Raw genomic sequence first — 23,790 nt, forward strand, 5'->3', positions numbered from 1 at the left:
CCTAAAAAGGGCTTCTCTCTCACTATGTACCTGAGGAGGGTCTGGGTAGCAACTCACTGTTTAAAAAGTTGCTGGTTCAGTTCTAACAAGACCTAATGAGATCTGGAAACCCCCCCCCCTCCCCATATAGGTACAGATGAGTTTACTTAAAAATTTCCAAGCATGATCTCAGTCATATGGTGATGGACCTGCAGCCAAGCTGTGCTCACCCCCTGTTACCAAAAGGGCTGTTTTGTTTAGGGGAATTATTACACTGCCCTTATTGGAACCTTAGGATCGTAGGCTGGATAACAAGACGGCGTAATGCAGAGAAATTCCCTTTTGCTTAAAGAGGAGACTGAGAGAAAGATAACTTTTAATAAAAGATTATAGTTTTATTACAAAAGCACAAAGGCAAACATAATGCACATGGAGAAATGATAAGTGTATGTTTCTTGGTCCTAGTACTTGAATCTAGTGTACCTAGCTTTCATGGTGGTTGTGTGTAAAGAGTATTTGGTGCATCCGAGGAAATTAGAAAAAGGAAAGGTTGTAGGGAAGGATTTTAGGGGTCCCTGATCTGCCAAACCCAGCTGATAACTAAAGATGGGGAGAGAAGGGGAGAAAAAGGGGGGGGGAAGAAGGGAAAGAGTTCCAGGCGCAAGATAGTTACCTGTCCTGTAGAGCAGTGGGGGGGGGGGGGAGTCCTGTGAAGAGGACCCTCTGACACAGGGGTGCTCAAACCTTCAACTTTAGGGATGCTGGACCTTTAACAAGTGTATAGACAGATGACAAGCTGCACCTGCTGAAATTATCTCTCCTACACAATTTTAAAGGTCCAGGATCCCTAAAGTTGAAAGTTTGAGCACCCCTGCTCTGACACAACACAGATGTGTTGGTCCTTGGAGAGAGAGAGCCAGCATGTGTGAGTGGAAGCCCTTACTTAAAAGGGGTTTGGAGAGAGTCTGAGCTGGATGATAGCTTGATTACTACCACACAGCAGGGTGCTTGGAGTGTGTAAAACATTGAAAGGATCAGTTATCAGCAAAATTCAATGGGGTCAATGACTGGCTTCCTAGATGGGGGAACTTAAACAATACAATGAATCAGCAACACAAGAAGGCAGTTCAAGTTTGCATACAGTACTTAAACAGTGATTGGGTTAGGACATCTGCAAGAGGGATCTGAAGGCCTTAGGAATGAACCTCAACAGATGGGAAACCCTGGCCTCTGAGCGGCCCGCTTGGAGGCAGGCTGTGCAGCATGGCCTTTCCCAGTTTGAAGAGACACTTGGCCAACAGTCTGAGGCAAAGAGGCAAAGAAGGAAGGCCCATAGCCAGGGAGACAGACCAGGGACAGACTGCACCTGCTCCCAGTGTGGAAGGGATTGTCACTCCCGAATCGGCCTTTTCAACCACACTAAACGCTGTTCCAGAACCACCATTCAGAGCGCGATACCATAGTCTTTCGAGACTGAAGGTTGCCAACTACTGGGTTAGGAGACACTTTTGCATACAGTTCTTAAACAGTGATTGGGTTAAAACAATACAATGAATACAGTAATGTAGGAGACACTTAAACTTAAGATGCCAGACTTCCTCCCATAATGTGTGACCATGGGGAGGTGGTGGTTGTGTAACCATGAGCTTGTGACTTGACCAGAGTTTTGGAAATGTGGCTAATGTAAGAAGTTTAACCTGCATGATATTTTAGTAACATAACCAGATATAGAGAGAAAATCACAACTGAAAGGAAAAAGGGGATTTTCACGTAACACCCCCCCCCACGACTTCCAAGACTAGGTAAAGTGTCCCTCTCCTTTCTCTCCCCACTCTTAAAAGTGCCAGCAAAGAGGTAAATAACAGACAAAAAGGGAATATTTTTTTACCCAGCATGTAATTAGTCTGTGGAACTCCTTGCCACAGGATGTGGTGCTGGCATCTGGCCTTTCAAGGGGAATGGATAGATTTCTGGAGGAAACATTCATTGCAGGTTACAAGCCATGCGCAATCTCCTGGTTTTAGAACTAGGCTACCTCAGAAGGCCAGGAGTGGCAACAGGATGCAGGTCTCTTGTTATCTTGTGTGCTTCCTGGGGCATTTGGTGGGCCACTGTGAGATACAGGGCAGGACTGGATGGGCCTTTGGCCTGATCCAGCGGGGCTTATGTTCTTAGAAAGCACCAAACTAGTTTCAGGTAGACAGTCCCTAATCCCCCCCCTTTATTCTGTCTCCATACAGCCCTGCAGAAAATGTGTATATCTTGCCATTCTCTGACATCAAACAAGACAGACAGTTGGGGTTGTCTGGCCTGACGCTCCAGTCAAAAGAGTTTTGAACTGGTTGGGGGGAAACTGCTCTTAATTCTAATGATCTTTCCTTTTAATTACTACTCAATTAAAATTCCTTCCCCCCCCCCCCCAATTTTCCTCTTCGTTATATTTGTTGGGAAAGTCCCCGATCCTCCTCATTTCCACATCCAAGTCTGTTCTACAGAGACAGTAGCATTTATCTGCCCCACAGGGGAAGTCGCGGGAAGTAATTCTTGCTTTAGAAACTACTTTGAAGGTGAAAATTGCTAGAACACTTGATTTAGTCCTTCGGGCAGCACCCTGGCAAGGTGCTCAGTATCCGAACTGGGAGTTTTTCTTGATCACACTGACAGAGCAAACTACACATGGCTATGAATCTAGGGAAGTTTTGTGTGTGTGTGTGGGGGGGGGGGATATGGGAGAAGAAAATATCAATGTAGGGTACATGAAGCTGTTTTATGCTGAATCCAACCATTGAATGAGTGATGGGAGAGCTAGGACAGACAAAAGAAAATATTTCTTTACTCAGCATGTAGTTTGTGGAACACCTTGCCACAGGATGTGGTGATGGCATCTGGCCTAGATGCCAAAATGGCTAATATTATAATGCCGTTGTACAAATCTATGGTAAGGCCACACCTGGAGTATTGTGTCCAGTTCTGGTCGCCGCGTCTCAAAAAAGACATAGTGGAAATGGAAAAGGTGCAAAAGAGAGCGACTAAGATGATTACGGGGCTGGGGCACCTTCCTTATGAGGAAAGGCTACGGCATTTGGGCCTCTTCAGCCTAGAAAAGAGATGCCTGAGGGGGGACACGATTGTATTGGCAACCTTCAGTCTCGAAAGACTATGGTATCGCGCTCTGAAAGGTGGTTCTGGCACAGCGTCTAGTGTGGCTGAAAAGGCCAATCCGGGAGTGACAATCCCTTCCACACCGGGAGCAAGTGCAGTCTGTCCCTGGTCTGTCTCCCTGGCTATGGGCCTTCCTTCTTTGCCTCTTTGCCTCAGACTGTTGGCAAAGTGTCTCTTCAAACTGGGAAAGGCCATGCTGCACAGCCTGCCTCCAAGCGGGCCGCTCAGAGGCCAGGGTTTCCCACTTGTTGAGGTCCATCCCTAAGGCCTTCAGATCCCTCTTGCAGATGTCCTTGTATCGCAGCTGTGGTCTACCTGTAGGGCGCTTTCCTTGCACAAGTTCTCCATAGAGGAGATCCTTTGGGATCCGGCCATCATCCATTCTCACGACATGACCAAGCCAACGCAGGCGTCTCTGTTTCAGCAGTGAATACATGCTAGGGATTCCAGCACGTTCCAGGACTGTGTTGTTTGGAACTTTGTCCTGCCAGGTGATGCCGAGGATGTGTCGGAGGCAGCGCATGTGGAAAGCGCTCAGTTTCCTCTCCTGTTGTGAGCGAAGAGTCCATGACTCGCTGCAGTACAGAAGTGTACTCAGGACGCAAGCTCTGTAGACCTGGATCTTGGTATGTTCTGTCAGCTTCTTGTTGGACCAGACTCTCTTTGTGAGTCTGGAAAACGTGGTAGCTGCTTTACCGATGCGCCTGTTTAGCTCGGTATCGAGAGAATGAATGTCGGAGATCGTTGAGCCAAGGTACACAAAGTCATGGACAACCTCCAGTTCATGCTCAGAGATTGTAATGCAGGGAGGTGAGTCCACATCCTGAACCATGACCTGTGTTTTCTTCAGGCTGATTGTCAGTCCAAAATCTTGGCAGGCCTTGCTAAAACGATCCATGAGCTGCTGGAGATCTTTGGCAGAGTGGGTAGTGACAGCTGCATCGTCGGCAAAGAGGAAGTCACGCAGACATTTCAGCTGGACTTTGGATTTTGCTCTCAGTCTGGAGAGGTTGAAGAGCTTTCCGTCTGATCTGGTCCGGAGATAGATGCCTTGTGTTGCAGTTCCAAAGGCCTGCTTCAGCAGGACAGCGAAGAAAATCCCAAACAAGGTTGGTGCAAGAACACAGCCCTGCTTCACTCCGCTTCGGATGTCAAAAGGGTCTGATGTGGAGCCATCAAAGACAACAGTGCCCTTCATGTCCTTGTGGAAAGATCTGATGATGCTGAGGAGCCTGGGTGGACATCCAATCTTGGGGAGAATCTTGAAGAGGCCGTCTCTGCTGACCAGGTCGAAAGCCTTTGTGAGATCTATGAAGGCTATAAAGAGTGGCTGTCGTTGTTCCCTGCATTTCTCCTGCAGTTGTCTAAGGGAGAATACCATATCAGTGGTGGACCTGTTGGCTCGGAATCCACACTGCGATTCTGGATAGACGCTCTCTGCAAGTACCTGGACACGATTGAGACATACAAAATTATGCAGGGGATGGACAGAGTGGATAGGGGGATGCTCTTTACACTCTCACATAACACCAGAACAAGGTGACATCCACTAAAATTGAGTGTTGGGAGAGTTAGAACAGACAAAAGAAAATATTTCTTTCCTCAGCGTGTGGTTGGTCTGTGGAACTCTTTGCCACAGGATGTGGTGATGGCGACTGGCCTGGATGCCTTTAAAAGGGGATTGGACAAGTTTCTGGAGGAAAAATCCATTACGGGGTACAAGCCATGATGTGTATGCGCAACCTCTTGATTTTAGAAATGGGTTATGTCAGAATGCCAGATGCAAGGGAGGGCACCAGGATGCAGGTCTCTTGTTATCTGGTGTGCTCCTTGGGGCATTTGGTGGGCCGCTGTGAGATACAGGAAGCTGGACTAGATGGGCCTATGGCCTGATCCAGTGGGGCTGTTCTTATGTTCTTATGCCTTTAAAAGGGGATTGGATAAATTTCTGGAGGAAAAGTCCATCATGGGTTACAAGCCATGGTGTGTGTGTGCAACCTCCTGGTTTTAGAAGTGGGTTACCTCAAAATGCCAGATGCAAGGGAGGGCACCAGGATGCCGGTACTCTTGTTGTCTTGTGTGCTCCCTGGGGCATTTGGTGAGCCACTGTGAGATACAGGAAGCTGGACTACATGGGCCTATGGCCTGATCCAGCAGGGCTGTTCTTATGTTCTTAACATTTATAGATATGAAAAAGGAAGAACCATAGCTTAGTGGTAGTACATGCTTTGTATGGTGAAGGTCTCAGCTTCAGTTCCTGGCATATTCTCTTTTTTTTATTTTCTGTTAAAGGCATCCCTCAAAGGCAAAACTGCAGCCAAATATAGGCAATGGGTTACTGAGGACCGAGACAAGACAATAGGAACCACCTTGGTAAATGTTGGAGTGCGCATAATACAGGTGGGACCTCGGTATCCGCGGGGGTTCCATTCCTGGGCCTGTAGATACCAAACCCGTGGATAATAAGATCCACATGGGTCCCTTAGTGGACCTCCAATCCAGGAGGTTTGATGAGGCCCTCCAGCTGTGGGTTTGGAACCCATGAGAAGTCAAATCAGCACATTCCAAAGCCACGAATAAGGTGCCCCACTGTATTTGTCTGCTTCCATGTTGAGCCGAGGAGAGCTGATGGGCACCCAGAAAAATGGTGCTCAGACTTACAGCAGAATTGGGCTCAAACAACGTTATACAAAGCATGTTCTTAATACTAACATGCTTTTTTAAATTAAAAAAATGCATCTGGATTTGGCCCTCTGCAGTATGGACAGAGCTGGGAGAGGCCAACTCCTCCTGCTTCATTCAGTCGGGTCTCCATTATACACACCAAGGCAGCGTCCTCCTTCAAACCAAGTCCTGGATCAGGTCTATCTTATTTTTCACTGACCTGGCATTTGACTGCGGCAGCTTCAGGTTTGAGGAGTCTCTGCTGGGGACACCGGTGGTCCAAAGATCCAAAGGTCCAGAGTCCATCTCTGATGAAACCTTTTCCTCCTGGAACAACCTGCCCAAACCTTACCATCATACCTTCCCAACAAGTCACCCTGTCAATAGTGGTGCCAGTTAATGATTGTTCCCTTACCCAGAGGCGAACTCCACAAAATTGCGCCCCACAGGATGCAGCATTGTAGCACCCTGCATTGGGAGGGGGTGGGGAGGAATAGAATTGGGCTCTAAGGCTCCATTCTTATACACACTTACTTGGGAGTAAATCCCATTGAATTCAGTTGGATGGCTACATAAATAAGACTCAGCCAAAATAGCCTATCTCCATTTTTGGCACTTTGTTCATAGGCCATTAAAATGGGGAGGGAATGAGCATTCCAGTAATGTTAGGAGTTTGGGGGACTCTGTGTGTGTGTGTGGGGGGGGAAGGGGGTAGTAAACTGGGAATTCTCTCAGGTTTTATTCTGAGCCAGTGAAGGATTCATAGTGCTTGTCCCTTCTTTGAGGTGAGCATCGCAAACCTCTTCAACTTGTTATTCACACCAACCCTTTCCTTCCCCTTATAGAGCAGTTCGAGTAAAGCCAGTGGGGCTACTCCAAAGTAAGGAGTTTGGCCCCTGTTTTTTCAGCATCAATATTTTCGATCGTGACTCAAGCTGTTAACATGGGGGGGGGGGAAATGCTCTCAGCTCTTAAATAAAAAATGAAGGGGCATAGCAGAATCTAATGATGGTTTTCAAAGCTTTTTTCAGAGTCAGCGATCCTGGATCCTTTCAGGCTTATCTATTATTTATTACAGTTACTTTCAAAATACAAAAAAAAAAAAGGCCTTGATAAAAAGCAAGCATAGGCCAAGTTATAGAAACATTTGATATCCAATGGGGAAAAGAAATCTCAGCTCTGATAAAACAAAACCAGTTACACAAAGTTTCAGCAGTGTCTCTTGCTCTGCTCTCCTGATCTCATCACATCAGTTTGTTATTTCAATTTTACCCTACCCATTTTCCAGGGAGCTCAGGGCAGTGCACACCCCCCCATTTTATCTTCACAACAACCCTGCAAGGTGGATTAGATTGACTGTGACAGGCCCAAGATCACCCAGTGAAACTGGGCCTTTCCCACCCTAGGCTGACACTATATAATACTGGCTTACCTCAGTGAAAAGCAGTCTTATAATAAGGCCTTTTCACACCATTAAAATTAGAAACATCAAAATATCTTGGGGGCATTGGGATTGTGCACTTGCCCCTCACAGGTCTACCCACTTAGATCCCCAAATACTCTTATTTCCATGTGTGTACTGAAATGCCTTAAGGTGGCATATGTGAATTTGTTGCAATGTTAGAGTAGAGATGACACCTGATTAAGAAAATCAGGCTGTCCGATCCCTAACTGTGACTTGACTGTGCAGGTATTTGACTGATGCAAATGTGCCGTAAAGCATGTTTGCACAGACTCAAGAGCTGGCATCACCAGCACAAGGACATGCAATAGCCTGCCAATGCCAGATCCAGTCAGTGCGCTGGCTGGAGCAGGTAAGATTGCTCCAGACGGCGCAGGGGGTGGAAGAGGGTGGCAGGAGGATGTTCCAGAGGGTGGTGAGGGGCATTTCTGGGTGGGAGGAGGTCAGAAAGGGGGAGGATCAGGCCAGGGAAGAGGTTGGAATTGGCACCAGCAGCGCACACTATCCTAACCCCTGCACCTGAGCCAGGCAGAGCTACATGGGCTTCTTTGATTTCTGCTAACTATATAGCTAGTGCAGATCCGAGTAGCTCCATAGGGACAGCTAGGGCTTGACACAGGGTAAGCGGAAAATATCCCCTGTGAGATACAGGAAGCTGGACTAGATGGGCTATTGGCCTGATCCAGCGGGGCTCTTCTTATGTCCTTATGCCCTTCAGCAACCTCTTACCCTGATTGGATACAAGACAGGCCATTGTGGCCTGACTGTACTGGCGCAAGTTAGGATTGCACTGTCAGTTTCTCAACCAGTGGTACTCGTAGCACCAGTGGTACTTGAAGGGGTACTTGCAACCCACCTTTCCACCAGGGCCCATGTCTGCACAGGGAGGCTGTCACATACCCATGCACTGGCCTATCTCCCTGGAAAGTGGTACAAAAGTGCCTTATAGCACTTATAGCCTCATAGCACTTTTGTGTCATTTTTGGGCTGGCATAAGAGACTTGCGTTGGCCCAAGTGAGGGCTAGGATTGGACCCTTAAAGACATAGCTGGCTGCCTAATTAATTGGGAGCAGCATTTCAGTCAATTCCATGTTTTAAATTGTTTGACTCAATCAGTTAACCGGACACCGCGGTCCTGGTGAGTCGGACATGGATGGTATGTACAATTCTAGGGAAGGTTAAGATTAAGTGTAACTGACCTACTCACAGGGGGAGGAAGAGAGGATTTTTCTGTACATCCTTCCTTGTCACAACTGACCTGTAAAGCTGAAGTGGCCTAGACGGCTTTGAATGCCTTCCACATGGGTGATTGATGGCCACCGTGGCTCTGGGAGGTCCCAAAATAATTGCAACAAATGTTTCCCATGGCATCCAACCAGGAGGCAGCACTAGCATTTCCTAAATACTGAAAAAATGACTGTCACCACAGATGCCTGCACTAAAAATAACCTTGGAGAGATGGTGGCCTTCAAGAGGCGGGAGAAAAGCAGATACAGTACTTGTAAAATGGGCATGCCATTTATTGGATCCCCTCTGTGACACCCACCTGGTGAGATGAGTTCCCACCCAGTCATATTAGTTCCATTAGAGATGGTGTGTTAAACAGCTCTGCACCCAACCTTAATACAATGGTAGGCTCTCCAAAAAAGAAATATTCGAGGCCAAAGACTGCTTGGATCTAAAAAAAATCCTGCACATGCTGAAATGTGCAATAAAATATGTAGTAAAATGTGGTGTAGTGACTTACTGAGGTCTTGGCAAGGAAATGTAATTGAGCCTTCTTCATATTATATTGAACAATAGTCTGAGACTTACCAGGCAGCACGGTCATCTGCCATAGCCCCTTGATAGTAGCAGCCCATGCCATGTGACCACAAATGATGGGTACTATACTCCTCATCCAGAGGTCTATCTGGATTTTGGCAAACCAAATTACCTGGCTTGGAGTGGATTCCACTGTTCCATTCACAGTGGAACTGATGAATGAAGAACTCTCCATTTTTCTTTATTGTTGAATTTTATACCAAGCAGTATGAAATTCCAGTTTGCCAGAACTTTCCTCCAGTTCCTTTCTGCTTCCCTTACTCCTACTAAATGACCAGTGTGCATGATAAAGCACTGCAAAAAAGAACAATTTTGCAAAAGAACACTGCAAAAAAGAACTGCAAAAAAACAACAAATTTGTTGTGAGCAAATGCACGATTGCATCAAAATTCTTTTTGCAGTTTTACAGTTTCATCCAGCGCAAAAACTTAAACAATTTTTTATATTTATTATTTTAGTAACATCTTACCTTGCTCTTCAGTCCCCAAATGTTCCCTGAATGACTTACAAAAAACACTAAAATAATAATAATAAAAATACTATGTACAAAACGACTTTAAAAGCACATGTCATTGCGCATACAATTCTATCAAGATTTTTTTTTGTAGAGTTTTCTCAGTGTGCAGGAATACAAACGCACTTCTGTAAAACACTGCACAAAAAGAATCTTACTGGAAGCATATGGAAGGTCACATCAAGATAACTTTTTTGTGTAGTGTTTCATCAGCATATTCATGTGTGTTGGAAACAAAAACAGGAAAAGATGCAAATGAACTGAAGGAAAGCCAAGGCAAATTGCACATGTGCCAAAGTCAGAAGTAATATGGGAGGGGGGGGCAGAATCCCAGAAACTGAAAATAGATCAAATATCCAAAACTGGCAATAGACATACAAATAAGCAAGACCCAGGATGGTGTAGTGGTTGGGGAGTTGGAACTACATCTAGGAGATCCTGGTTCAAATACCTTCTCAGCCATGAAGCTTCCTGGGTGACCTTGGATCAGCCTCTACCTCTCAGCTTCACCATCCTTACAGGGTTGTTGTGAGGACAAAAGGAGGGACCATTTATGCCACCCTGAGCTCCTTGGAAGAAAGGCAATATAAAAATGTGAAAAATAAAAAAAATCATAAATAATATGGATATATTTTGGAATGAAGATACAGGTTGTGCCTTGATATCCACTGGGAGTTCTTTTCTGGAACACCCAGTGGATAAACAAAAACAGTGGATACCAAATCAGTGGAAAAATTGTTTGAAAGACCCACTTCCAGGTTTCTTGCTCCTCTATTGTTGTCCCAGACACTGTACCACATTCAACCACTAGGTGGGGTGAATAATGGAATCTAATGGAATGAAATTATAATTATTTAACAGCACGAAGGTAGGAAATTGGATCTGATGCTTTCCCCCCCCCTTGTTACAAGGTGTTTAAAGGTGGACCTTGGTATCAGTGGTGAGTCAAATCACTGGGTACTGAGGTCCCGCCTGTAGTTCTTGTTTTTTCTGTCTGTTGTTGGGGTGATACTTATAGAAAAACAGTTTAGGTGAAGTGAACATTCTGCAGAGGGCTTGCAAAGAGACTTATGAGAATCTAGAATCAAAATACAACTCCAGATAGTTAGACTTGAGGGCATTGTGCGTTGGCTGTGGTCTCGCAGGAGCACATGGGCTATTGGTCCAGACCTAACCTAGCCAAATTCGGATGCCGCTAATGGGAGTGGCACACAGGGTGTGATAGGGCGACTTGTGTGCCCATGGGTCTCTTTGAACAATTGGTCAATTAGATGGCAATATCTGAACTGGCCTTTGGAAGTTTCTTGAATAATTCTGAATAACGCTGAATTGGAAATTTTATTTTTTAAAGGAAAAATATCATTTTGTTTGGAAAAAATTCTTTATTATATTTAAGATCTACAGTTTGCTGAAGAGAGGTGATGATAGTAATCATGTGGAATTACGTATGCCCCAAAGCAAAATCTTCCCATCTTTCCAAGCATTCACAGTGTAGAAGTACCCTACTGCCTTTTTATTTTGTTGGGTGGGTGGGAGGGGGTTGAGTTTATGTGCTTTTTGATGGTTATTACATCTCATGTTGGTTTAAAAAAAAAGAAAAAACTAGTATATATTCTTTCCAGTAGTTTAATTTCCTGGTGGGCCTCTGAAACCAGAAACAATGTCACTGCACAATTTTGGGGTCCCTTAGGCAAGGCAGACTCGGTAAGCTCTCTTAATTTGGAAGAGATTGGGGTGCAAAATGAGAATTCCCTCTGGTTCAGTACATACATGTTTCAGAACAGAGCTTTGCTTTTATGCATTTTCTCTTTTTCTTCCAAACACAGAGCCAGTATGGTTATCTGCTCAAAGTTATGTGTTGTGTTTTTTTTTTTTAAACAGACTTTAATAACTGTTTTGTGAACCAAGAAAAATCAACTTTGTCACTAAAACAAGGGCTAGCTAACCTATGCTGCCAGGGTTGGTCAGTTTGGGAAGCGGTTGAGGACCGACAATGGAGGCCGGTAACAGCAGTGGCAGTCTGCTGTTTGGGGCATTTGGTGGGCCGCTGTGAGATACAGGAAGCTGGACTAGATGGGCCTATGACCTGAACCAGTGGGGCTGTTCTTATGTTCTTAACTACAATTCCCAGGAAGCCTTGCAGGTTTTCTTGTTGTCTGGTGTGCTCCCTGGGGCATTTGGTGGGCCGCTGTGAGATACAGGAAGCTGGACTAGATGGGCCTATGGCCTGATCCAGTGGGGCTGTTCTTATGTTCTTATGCAGTCATCCTCCTTTGGAGTGCACTGGTATTTTGTTTCCTGGAAGTCTGGTCCCCTAACCAAAGTGATGTCATGCTTTCAGGAAGGAAGCCTTCTGCTGCATCCCACCCTGACAAGCTTGCTGTGGCCTGGACTTAGTCAGGAGGTTGACTAGTTGGTGGCAGGCAGTGGTAGTGGTAGTGGTAGTGGTAGTGGTAGAATGCCTCTCTGTTGCTGCTCTGGCAGTGGCACTAAAGGAGGGGATCATATTAGCCTCCCAATTAGTTTCCCTGATGCTAGGTACTATGGGGGAGGACTGGGGGACCAGTAGCCATGGTTGCTGGTCTCCCACTTCTTCCCATAGTGCATGGCACTGGGAACTCTAAGCAGGCACAGCTGGGAGCAGGGGAAGACAATGTACCTGAGACAGCAGTGCAGAACAACAAAAGTGTAAAAAATAAGCCCCCAAGATAAGCACAAACATATCTTGGGTAGATCAACATGCTTGCTACCAGTTTGGAGGAACAGAAAAAACACAATAAGCAGGGAGCCTATCTGAAAATGGAAGCATGAAGATGGACAGAACTATCATTTTGCACTCACCTCTCTTCTAAATAAGAGACCGTTGAGATCTCTCTCAAATGTGGCGGGATAGTCTTAGCAACTGTCTGGAGTGGTGTCTGGAAGCCATGTTGTTGATACCTGCCACCTTGAATTTCCTACTATAATGCAATGTCCCCAACACTGCTGGTGATGTTACACTACTCTGCCATACCTCGGGGGGGGTCCCATAAAAGCACTTGATCTAGGCCCCCCCTCAGACTTTGCAGCATCATGAGCTCTATGTATAGCTCCTAGAAAGTGGTTTTTTTGTTTTGGCACAAGGCCTAGCCAATCAGGACCATGCAAATTTGGCTTTTCCACCAAACCAGAGCAAATTTGTCCTATGTTTGATATGGGGGAGGGAAGTGTACAATTTTTGAAAGTAAAGATAGATAGAAGTTTCAGTTGGTCCAGAATCTGGTTGCCCGGGTTTTGTCTGGGCTGCTCAATCAGATAATTTTACATCAATCTTTTATTAGTATCAGTGGCTATCAGTCTTCTTCCAGGCTCAAGTCAAAGTGCTGGCTTTGATCTAGGCCTGGAACTAGAATATCTTAAGAATCATGTTCTGCCTGCCTGCTAACCCATGTGTTCAGAGGTACAGAGTATGGCACTTCAGAGAGAAGTTTCTCAGTCGCAGTGCCCAAGGTCTGAAATTACCCCAAGAACAAGTTGATGATGATGATGATGATTCTAGAGTTGCTAATGTCTAAGGAGGGTGAATGGACACCTAGGGTCTGATCCTTGAAAGCACTTTTTTGAGATGCTCCTCAAAGTGGGTTTTGGTGCTGATGAGCAGAAGGAAGTGCTGGTTGGAGCACCCCTTGTTCTGCTTTTGGTACAAAGGTTGTGGCCAAAAACGGAGAACGTTGATGCTTTGAGACATGAGGATTCCAAGCATGTCAGCAGGCAGCCCAAATGAGGGCAGAGAGAAGGAAAAATAGACTACAAAAGGCAGGGAATGCAGAGGAGAGGCACTCTCTGGAGTGATCGTTGACAGAGAGGAAATGTAGTTCTGTCCAAGGGAAATTTCTGTATGTGTGGAGGGAAATTTAATGGGGAAAAACATTACAAACACTACCTCCTAAGGAGGAGGAGAAAGAGAGTGGATTATAGGAGGAGAAAGGCCAGCTGTGGGGACCAAGGGAGGTGGCAGAATGCATCCACTGTGTCTCCTCAAATGAGAGACACTGGGCTGCAACATCCTGATCCACCAAGGTCTGTGCTGGTGGGCATCCTAGTCCCAGCAGCAAGTCTTCCTAGCCCAGCAGAATGCTTTGAACTCAGTGGCCAAATATTTAATGAATCCAAGTACTTTCAGCGCAGAAAACCTCAGGTCCCTGATCCGATGCCGTTTTCTGGAACTCAAGTTTCATTCTCCCTTTTGAAGCCTTGATGAGCACATGCTAAAAAAATGTGGAAGCCATCTCAACGTGCCCACTAAAACTCTCCGGCTTCTTCTGTCGCTCGGGGAGGTTGCTCTCTTGGTTCCTGCGAGTGGAGACTGTCATGGGAACTGTTCCTACAGCAGACGAGGTAAACAAACCGATATAGCACAGATTTACTCCACAGAACAGCTGGGAAGAAAAGCCGTAAGTCCAGCCGTGCTGCTGCCATTTACACCAAGACAGCTAATTTGGGACCTCCTGTGGACCACACGGGCTCCTGTGAGTTGCCAGAGGCGGTTTATTATAGCACATGTGCTTCAAGTGCTTCCCTTTTTAACTCCACTACGATCTGGATCACACAGACTCATAGCTCAAAGTGAAAGCAGAGAGAGGAGTTCCTTCGAGCTGAAATCACCCAGGGCTGGCCCAAGACAGCTCGGTGCCTGAGCTGAAAAATCCACAGGGCACCATGGCTCCCGTACATTGCCTACATATCAGCCCCATTCATTCCAATGGGGTTTGCACTGGAAAAATGACTGATATCACCATCATGGCATCAGCTTCCCAGTTTTCTGAAGTGCTCCTATGTTCCAGGAGGTCTCCAATAAGGCGGGGAGCAACTGGAGAAAGAGAGCTGCTGGCATTCTTTCCCCAGGGAGATTCACCTGCCATTTGGTCTGCCTCCAGAAAGTCATTTCCATTCTCCCATGGCTTTTAAGTTGCTCTTTAGGTTAACTGCTGCTTTTTGTTGAGCATTTTATTGATCGTACGAAGCTGCCTGCCTGATTCAGACAATTAGTTCATCCAGCTCAGTCCTGTCAACACTGAATGGCAGCAGCTCTCGAGGTTTTCAGACAAGGTGAAAAGCCCTGGAGATGCCAGAAATTGAACTTGGGGCCTTCTGCATGCAAAACACCACTTATTTGCGCACTGCATCCCCCCCCCACTTAAAAATTCAACTCCCTAGCCATGCATCTGAAGATGCACAATGAGGAGGTCAGCCATACCCCAGCTGCATCCGCAAGCAGAGCTTTTGCGCTGAACACAGTGTGGCCCAAAGCATTCCTGGCACACGCCAGACAAATTACTGAACTGTCTTCAGGGCTAGGAAGTCGATGTCCTTGGTAGGGCAAAGCGCAATGGCAGATACTGCCTCCTCTACCATCAGCCTCTCCTGTAATTTGCTTTTAAGTGGAAGAGCTCTTTGCCCATAAAGTGGTACATGCATACATGCAGATAGAGCTACTGCCAGTTGGCTGGAAGCCCTGGAGCCAAGCCCTGCATTGGACACACACACACACACCCCCGGCCGCACCACGCATTGGATGAATGACTGATGGGGAGGGTGGGAGGAGGAGCTGCTGTACAAGCCTCTGAGCCAAGAAACTCACATGGCAGCTCCTCCTTCTCCAGCCCACCACACCAATGAAAAGAAGCATCTTTAAGAGCAGGGGTGTCAAACCTGTTTCATACGGGTCCAAAGTTAGCATTCATGGTGCCTGTGGAGGGACTCAGAAGTGACATCATTAAGCAGCAACTGTTACCCTGCACATCTTATCTGATCTCGGAAGCTAAGCAGGGTCAGGCCTGGTTAGTACTTAGATGGGAGACTGCCTGGGAATACTGGGTGCTGTAGGCTTATACCAAAGTCTTTCGAGACTGAAGGTTGCCAACCAACCAAGCAGATGATACCCAGAAATAAGCATTTTGTTCTCACATAGAAACTCATAGCTGCAGATGACAGAAGAGAAAATGTGCAAATCTTGTTCATATTTTCAAGATATGAGAGAGCTCCATCATCAAGCTGGGAGAGCCCAATTGTAACAGGGGCTGGACAAATAGCTTCCGGGGGGGGGGTCACATACGTTTGCCACCATGGGTTAGAACTTTTGCAATGGTACAGGGGCCTCTGAGCATCCTCCCATTCAGGGCAGTGATGCAAATGAAACTATTAGCATGGGGTGGCAGATCAGGGCCCAAGTGGAAGGGCAGCAAACATATGCCAACCCCCTTCCCCCACTCTGCCACCCTGGGTGGAGTCACCCTCCTTAACTTCTCAGGTAAGCTCTTTCATAGGTGTTGAGCTTGACCTGGCCAACCTCTGGAAACCCCCCCCCCCACCACCACATGTACGCATTTTGTGTGAATGACTGAGCTTCCTTGCTTGCTTTTTGGATCAGACCCTTAGAAAAATAATTTCAGATGCTGCTGTACTCAGAAGCTTGTACTGCAGACTTTCTGCATTCCCTGCATTTCCACAGCAGCAAAGATAATTCCCACATAAAGAGCAAAGTCTGTCGACTCCAAGCCAAGAAACGCTCTATGGCACCAGGCTGAGGAAAGCTTCGGGGCTGCAGGAGTGAGTGAGGGTCCCCCAGCTGTTATTAGTTGCCTTTTGTTTCTGATGTTCTTTTGGTACTAAATTTGCAGTTAATAGTCATCGCTGTTCTTACATTCCCTTGAACCAATGATTCTGTTGTCATTCCTCAGTTTGGAAGAGACAACCAATGTGCAAGTTATTCTTACTCCAAGCACCCTGTTATTAGAGTGGGAGGGAAGCATCCCCCATCTCTGGGGAACTGACAGATCTCTGGGTTTGGGCGTTTATGGAAGAGCAGCTAGGGGGCTGGGAAACACGTTGGGTGACTGACATAAGGGGGATCTTTTAGCAGCCTGAAAGGGACTCCTGGCAAGTGTTTTATGAAGACGAATAGTCTGGGGAAATTCAGTATTTGTGCTTATGGAGAGAAGTGGTCTGGTGTGCCGGGCAGAGTGTTAGAGTAACACTGGGGAGACATGGTTCAAATTCTTCTCAGCCATGAAGCTCACTGGGTGATCTGGAGCCAAACACTGTCTCATAGGTTGTTGGGAGAATAAGGGACAGGGAAGAAAAGCAATGGATGTCACAGATCAATGGCATAAATAAGGGGGATGGGGGGTCAATTTGCCTTGGATGCCATGCCTGGAAGGTGTCAGGGAGGAAAGTCATGTGCGAGCTCCCCAACCCTGGGAAGGCCTGGGAAGGCCGGTTACACAAAAACTGGAAGTGCCTGAAGGGGCATTAAAAAATTGGTTACCCCCTGGTGCCAGATGGTATAGATGTTGCAGATGATGAAGGCAACTGGTGTTTCCACATGACATGAATTTTTGTTGGAGTGCAGGAACAAAATGTGTTCCTGAAGAGGTGCAAACCCACCTGAGAAATTTTACTTGTCTTATCAAACAAATTTCGACCTCCCTCAAGATTCCTCCAATGGTTTGCTTCAGGAGGGAGCTTCCAAATTCTCCTCAAATTGTACATTAAATGAAACCCAGTGGCCAGATAGAGATGTACGAAGTCTCTGGCCTCAAAAACATTCAATTTTTCTTATCAAACCTACTTGAGATTTCTTGCAAGTCGTGCTGAAGGATGCTAAATTTATTTTGAAGTTTTGGCAAATTTCTGGTGGCAACTATGCCTGGATTAGGTAAGCAGGACACTTGGATTTGCCCCCCCCCCCCCAGCACCAAATAAGTGCTTAAACTGTATATTTGTTGTGGAATAAAATAATTTTCTAGAAAGGATCTTAGGTGACATGGAAGTTCAGGGTCATCCCAAATACACTAGAGACACTCTCGCTTACTACTGTCTCTTCTCCATACATCCTCTTCTGTCCATTCCCCCTTTTCCTTTCCAACCCAGGGAATGGAAGGAGCAGTGAAGGTCAGCGGGTTGATAGAAATGGGTGCCCTCTGCCCCTCTGTATCCTGAGGCAACAGCCTGAGTTGGCCCTATAGATGGACCATCACCATGGAAACTGCCAATTGCTATTATCTTGATCTTTTGGCTCTCGGAGTTGCTTGCTTCTCTTTGAGTTGAGGCCCCTTCCTACTGAAGTTGGTTGTTTGTCAGCGTGTAATTTAATTAACACACTTGAAAGAGCTATTGTACACACCTGTCCCAAACACAGATTATTAGTTATACTTTCTGATAAACAAACATCACAGATTAGTTTACTTGTTGATCCTTGGGAATGAAATATAGGTGGAGGGGCCAGAAGACAATCTAGATCAGTGATTTTCAACCTTTTTAATCTCGTGGCACACGGGCAAGGCACTAAAATGGTCAAGGCACACCATCAGCTTTTTGATAATTGACAAGGCACACTGTGCTGTCAATGGGGGCTCACATCCCCCAATGGTCCTATTGATAAATGGCCCTCTCCCTAATTCAAGCGGCACACCTGGGGACCATTCGCAGCACACCAGTGTGCCAAGGCGCAGTGGTTGAAAATGGCTGATCTAGATTAAAGCCCCAATTCTGGACAACATTAAGGATCTGAGCCTGGCTGGCTTCACAATTCTCCTTACATATTTTTATACCACTAGGCTGAACGCTCATTCTTCATTCTCAGGTGGGCTTTCCATCATATATCCTGGGAAATGGTAATATAGGTATGTATGGTAATATAGGAATCTATGAAAAGTATGATTGGACCAGAAGGCTATATAGTGGAGTATCCTGTTTCCCACCGCAGTCAACCAGATGCTTTTTGGAGTCCATGACCAGTAGGGCTTGAAAGCAATGGCTGTCTCCTGTTATTGTTCCCCAGCAGCTGAAAATGGAGGTCCCATTTAGCTAATACAGTAATACCTATCATAATGAATCTACATTTAGCCCTAAATGGTTATGGCGTTCTTGGTCCTGGCATAATTGACCGCTAATTGTAGCCAATGGGAGCAGTGTTGGGCCAGTTTCCCAGCAATAGCTGTTGATGGACCTTTAAAGCCATCTAATCTCGAAGCCATCAACCCACATGTTGATGAGGCAAATAAAATGAGGCATTTTCTTTTGTCTGCCTGTTTGCATTTATTGCCATCAGCTTCAATAGATGCCCCTCAGAATACCTGAGGGGTTAAGTGTCTGGGCCTCTGAGAGGAATTTCATCAGGGGGCGCAAAGTTTCTCTGGGCCCCTATGCAAAGGGGAGGGGTGAAATGAAGCAGGGCAGGGTGGTGATTGGTGAGTAGAATGGGGCAGGGATGGGTAAAACAGGATGGGGAGAAGGTAGAGGCAGCTGGAAAAGTCTTTGGAGCTCAGGTCTACCCACTCATTTGGCATCAGCAGCTAGATACAGTAATACAGAAAACCAAACACCCTCCTCCTCAGTCTCTCTAAAATCTTTTAAATGTAGAAAATCATTGCAGAAAATTAATATAATCATATTTAGGCTCACACAAGAATGGAAAGTGTCCTATGCGTACCAAAACTTATTTCTGCAGCTGCGTTAGTCTCGCAGCAGTGTCCCTGAGCTCCCATATACTCCTTCATGGTAAGCAGATTCACAAGCCAAAGAGCTACTGTAGAAGTCTAGTTTCCTCCCAGATTTGACATTGTGTTAAGGACCGCCATGAATGAATTCCTTGGCTCAGTAGCTGCAGCCACACGCTCGTAGTCATGTCCCCAGCATCCCATGTAAGCAACAAGTCTGACTAGATAGGAAAATGCCAAATCCCAGGACATTTCTGGGCCCCCTCCTTTGACTCCTGGTCCCCCTTCTGACGTTGGGTACAAATTACCCCCTTTACCCCCCTCTCCTAGGCCCTGGTTTGTGATGTCACAGGTGCTAGCCAATAGGCTCCCTCTTCAGTTGGCCTTTCCTAGTTCAAGCTTTACCATTGTGTAAACCTGCAGAACTGGCTTCTCAGAACTCACCTCAAGATAGAAATATGTGCATGTGTATTGAACACAGCGTGAATGATTTCAAACCAGCTCTACAGGTCTTAAAACGTAACATCTTTCTACACCTTGAGCTGCAATTCTCAGACCAGAATAAGACTTTTGATCCTTGGGTTGTATGAAACAACAAGTTCGCTCCTCTTCAGACTGTATGCACAACGCTTTGCTTTATGACTGCTCTGAGATGTGCCTAAACCTACCCCTTTAATAGCTAATTTGTTTGGAGCGACCAGCATGTTCTAACTTAAATAAAAAGAAAATAATAATTAATTCTGCAAGGTGATATAACTTGTTTTATTATGCAGGAATTTGCTGTTTAAGGGAGGTGGGGGAGAAAGACAGAAGAAATATACTTAATTAGATCTGTATCTTAAAGAACTTAATTTGATCTTCCTGTAGGGAAAAAATTATAGGTTAAAATGAAGATTATATGCCCAGTACAAAGAATGCACTCATTTTTACAGTTGCTTCTTCGAAGCTTTGATGGAAGTTCTTTCTTTGCTAAGGAAAAACTGATTCATTCTCTTTTATGAAGAATAGTCACAAATGGAACCCAGTATATATTGTTTAAGGCTGTCTTTGTTCAGTAATAAGTATTTTAAAATTAAGTATTTAAAGAAGCATAACAGAAGAAGCAAAGCACAGAAAAATGCAGCAAAGAGAGAGATATCTTAAATATTATCTCATCAAGTATCAGGTGTAGCTCCAGCCCAGATATCTTGGCCTACACGAGCAAACCCAGCTGCGTAGTATGGATCAGACTGCAGCCAAAATGGGGCCACCCACCAAGAAATTATTCATTTCAGGTATTTCTTGAACTCCAGAGGATTGAAAAAGTTAGTAACTTTCAACAGCAAAACCCTCAAAGGGGAGAAAAACCCAAATGCACTTTGCTTCTTGTGGAATCTAAAGGTTAAAAGAAGAGAGATCTGGACTTCTAGGGAGACTTCACAGTGCTTGGAATAGACCAGTGATTTTCAACCTTTTCTACCTCATGGCACACTGACAAGGTACTAAAATTGTCAAGGCACACCATCAGTTTTTTGACCACTGACAAGGCACACCATGCTGTTGGTGGGGGTTCACATCCCCTAGCAGCCCTACAAATAAATGACCTTCCCCAAACTCCCATGGCACACCTGTATATCATGCAATGGCACAGTGGTTGAAAATGGCTGTAATAGACATTTTGTGTCCACTTCCTTCTTCAGTAGAAGAACTTTTATTTTCACTTGAACGTTTTGAACTTTTATTTTCACTTCATTTGAACTGCATTGGAAATCTGAATGCATGCAACTGGAGCAGGGGCAGGGAGACAAAAAATTGATAAATTAATAAGTAAATATCCTATTAAAGCCTATTCTTTACCCCTGAAAACTGGTCGTGTACCTGTCGAAGTAGACTATACTGCACAAGTGCTTGTGCCACAACAAATGCTTTAGTCTTTCAGGGTGCCACAAGACTCTTGGTTGTTTTTTGCTGCTAACATGACTACCGTTTAGGAAAAGTACAGTAATACAATAATACTACAATCAGCCTTTGCTCCATTCATCAATATATGTTCAACATAATTAGTACATATCCCAATTCTAATTCAAACCATTTCATCATATATGTTCTGTTTCACAATATCTATTAAACCGACAGTGACTGTCAATTTAACAGATTAATGGTGAGAAGGGGCGTGTGTCAAATCTGGATGCATTGTAGTGAATGGAGATGTGCTTCTGCAAAAGATGTATCACCAGTTTTTAATGGAGCAGAAAACGTCCATTGTTTCCAAAGTCTGTTAGATCAACGTCCATTAAGTGGAGGGGTTCCTGTACATCCTATCCTTTCCCCACCTTGCTCAGAATGGCATATGTGACTCTTCAATAAATGGTATCCTCAGAACAATCCTGATGAGCACCTAGTGAGCTTCATGGATGAGAAGGGATTTGAACCTGGATCTCTCTAGTCCTCGTCTGACACACTTCTCACTTCACACTGACCCGACCGTACTATTGCCAATATTTATTATTAATGCTAATTATTATTGCTAATATTTATTCCCTGACATCTTCCCAAGGTTTGACCCTTTCCAAAATCTAAGGAACGGCTCTAATTTGTCATATGTATGCTTTACAGAATCTGTAGCCTTTGATAAACAGAAATCCTTCTCGAAAATCCTTCACTACATGCTAGACTGCAAAAAAACCCACATTTTGCTTTAAAGGAACAGCAATCAGGTTTGCGGGGACACCCACTTCCTGACAGGGTGATTGTTGTCTTTTAGCAGCAGAAACGCCAAAGGACTAATGATTTACTGAAAAATAACAGGGAAGAAAAAATAGTGTCTCTTTTTTATTAGTAGCCTACCAGGTTTCTTTTTTTTTTTTTTAATTGCTCATTTCTGGCTTTTACAAGTTGTCTTTCAGGTGAGACAAAGTGAAGCTGTGTTGCATTCCAGTGCATGTAGGGGCTTAGCTGCTGTTTAATTGTGTGTTCAACCCTGTAATTAAGAAGCTAATGGAAGACTTGATGGCCTTAAACCATAGAAACCCTCAGTTTCTTGGCAAAATAGTTTAAATGGGCTAGATAGGAGGAGATCTGGTGCCAGAGAGAGAGAGAGAGAGAGAGAGAGAGAGAGAGAGAGAGAGGCCATGTCCCTGTTTTCTCACTCAGAGTGCAGAATGGCTCCCATGGTATTCCCGCACAACCCCCTTATTCCATTTTATTATTCTCAGAATGCCAGATGCAAGGGAGGGCACCTTGCATCATGTAGGACGCAGGCCTTTTGTTGTCTTGTGTGCTTCTTGAGACATCTGGTGGGCCACTGTGAGATACAGGGAGCAGAGCTAGATGGACCTTTGGCCTGATCCAGCAGGGTGGTTCTTATGTTCTTATGCTCTTATGCGCCATGAGGCTGCCAAACAATTCATGCCAATTCAGGACCTCCTTCTCTCATTACAGCCAGGCTGTGAACCCTTAGGGTGTTGAGCAAAGTCTGCAACATGTAACAGGAGGAGAGAGTCTACAGAAGAGCAGAAAATCAGGCTAAAGCTCACTTTAGTCCAACATTCAGTTTTCTTACAGAGAACCACCAGATGCAACAGTCTTGTCCCACTTAAGTTCCCCAGCCTCTAGTATTCAGAGAGGACCATCATCTCTCAGTAATCACCTCTCAGCAACTGTTACCCTGCACATGCCTGATCTAGTCTGATCTCAGAAGCTAAGCAGGGTCAGGCCTGGTTAGTACTTGGATGGGAGACCGCTTGGGAATACCAGGTGCTGTAGGCTTATACCATAGTCTTTCGAGACTGAAGGTTGCCAACCATCACCTCTCAGTGGCCACCACCACATATTGGGGCAACAAATTCCATTCATTAATTATGTGTTCTGTATAGAAGTGGTGCAACGCCTGGACGAGCTCCCAGGAGAAGTGCAATTAGCCATTCAATCAGGTCCGGACCAGATTCAGTGGAATCTTCACATCCCCAAGAAAGCCCCTCTCCAGCCCAATCAGTGAAAGGTGGGCTGGAGAAATGTGGTGGGCAGAAACCGGGAAGGTTATTGGTATAACCAGAGGCAGTTGTGGCAGTTCTGTTTGACTGGTGGGGAGAACAGGCCTAGATTGAATCCTTGCTCTAATCCAGTGCTTCTCAACGTTTGCCCCCTGCCACACCACTTCACGTAGTCCACCTTTTCAAAGCACCACCGGAAGTAGCTGGCGATGACATCATCCCCAGTTACTTCTGGGTTGAGAGGCCAGATGCGACACAACATCAGTAAGATGGGACGTCAAGGTGGACGGGATTGCTTTTTCAAGCCTGGGACTCTGCCCGCAGAGCCGAGCTTGTGTCGCATTCCTGGTCTTGCTGCTGGGCAGCAGGTGTCCAGGGTTCCCACAAGTACCACGGGACACCACCTCAAGTACCACTGCTGGTACCCTGTACCACTGATTGAAAAACACTGCTCTAATCCAACAGGGCACTTCTTACGTTCATCTGTTCAAAATTCAATGCCAAGGAAACTTAAATTTGTCGTAAAGAAGATCTGAACACTTTCACTCTATAAATCAACGGTATTTGCATATATTTGCTTAATTTATCCTACTTGACATGGGGAGGGGAGAGGCTATGGAGAGCACAGAACCTCTAGCAGTGATATTCATCATCACCATTTCAGTTTCTGTGATTTTTATCAGACATCAAGTCTACCTTCTTAAGGACTAGAAACATGATTTTTTTAAAAAAAA

The 23,790-nt window shown here is 45.4% G+C and overlaps 1 pseudogene; it reads left to right on the plus strand.

Annotated features, from left to right (window-relative positions):
* Positions 1–22,712: 22,712 nt before the first annotated feature.
* LOC136637247 (5S ribosomal RNA) lies at positions 22,713–22,832 on the plus strand (annotated as a pseudogene).
* The last annotated feature ends 958 nt before the right edge of the window (positions 22,833–23,790 follow it).

Source organism: Tiliqua scincoides, chromosome 1 (assembly GCF_035046505.1).
Source record: "Tiliqua scincoides isolate rTilSci1 chromosome 1, rTilSci1.hap2, whole genome shotgun sequence".
NCBI classification, from domain to species: domain Eukaryota; kingdom Metazoa; phylum Chordata; class Lepidosauria; order Squamata; family Scincidae; genus Tiliqua; species Tiliqua scincoides.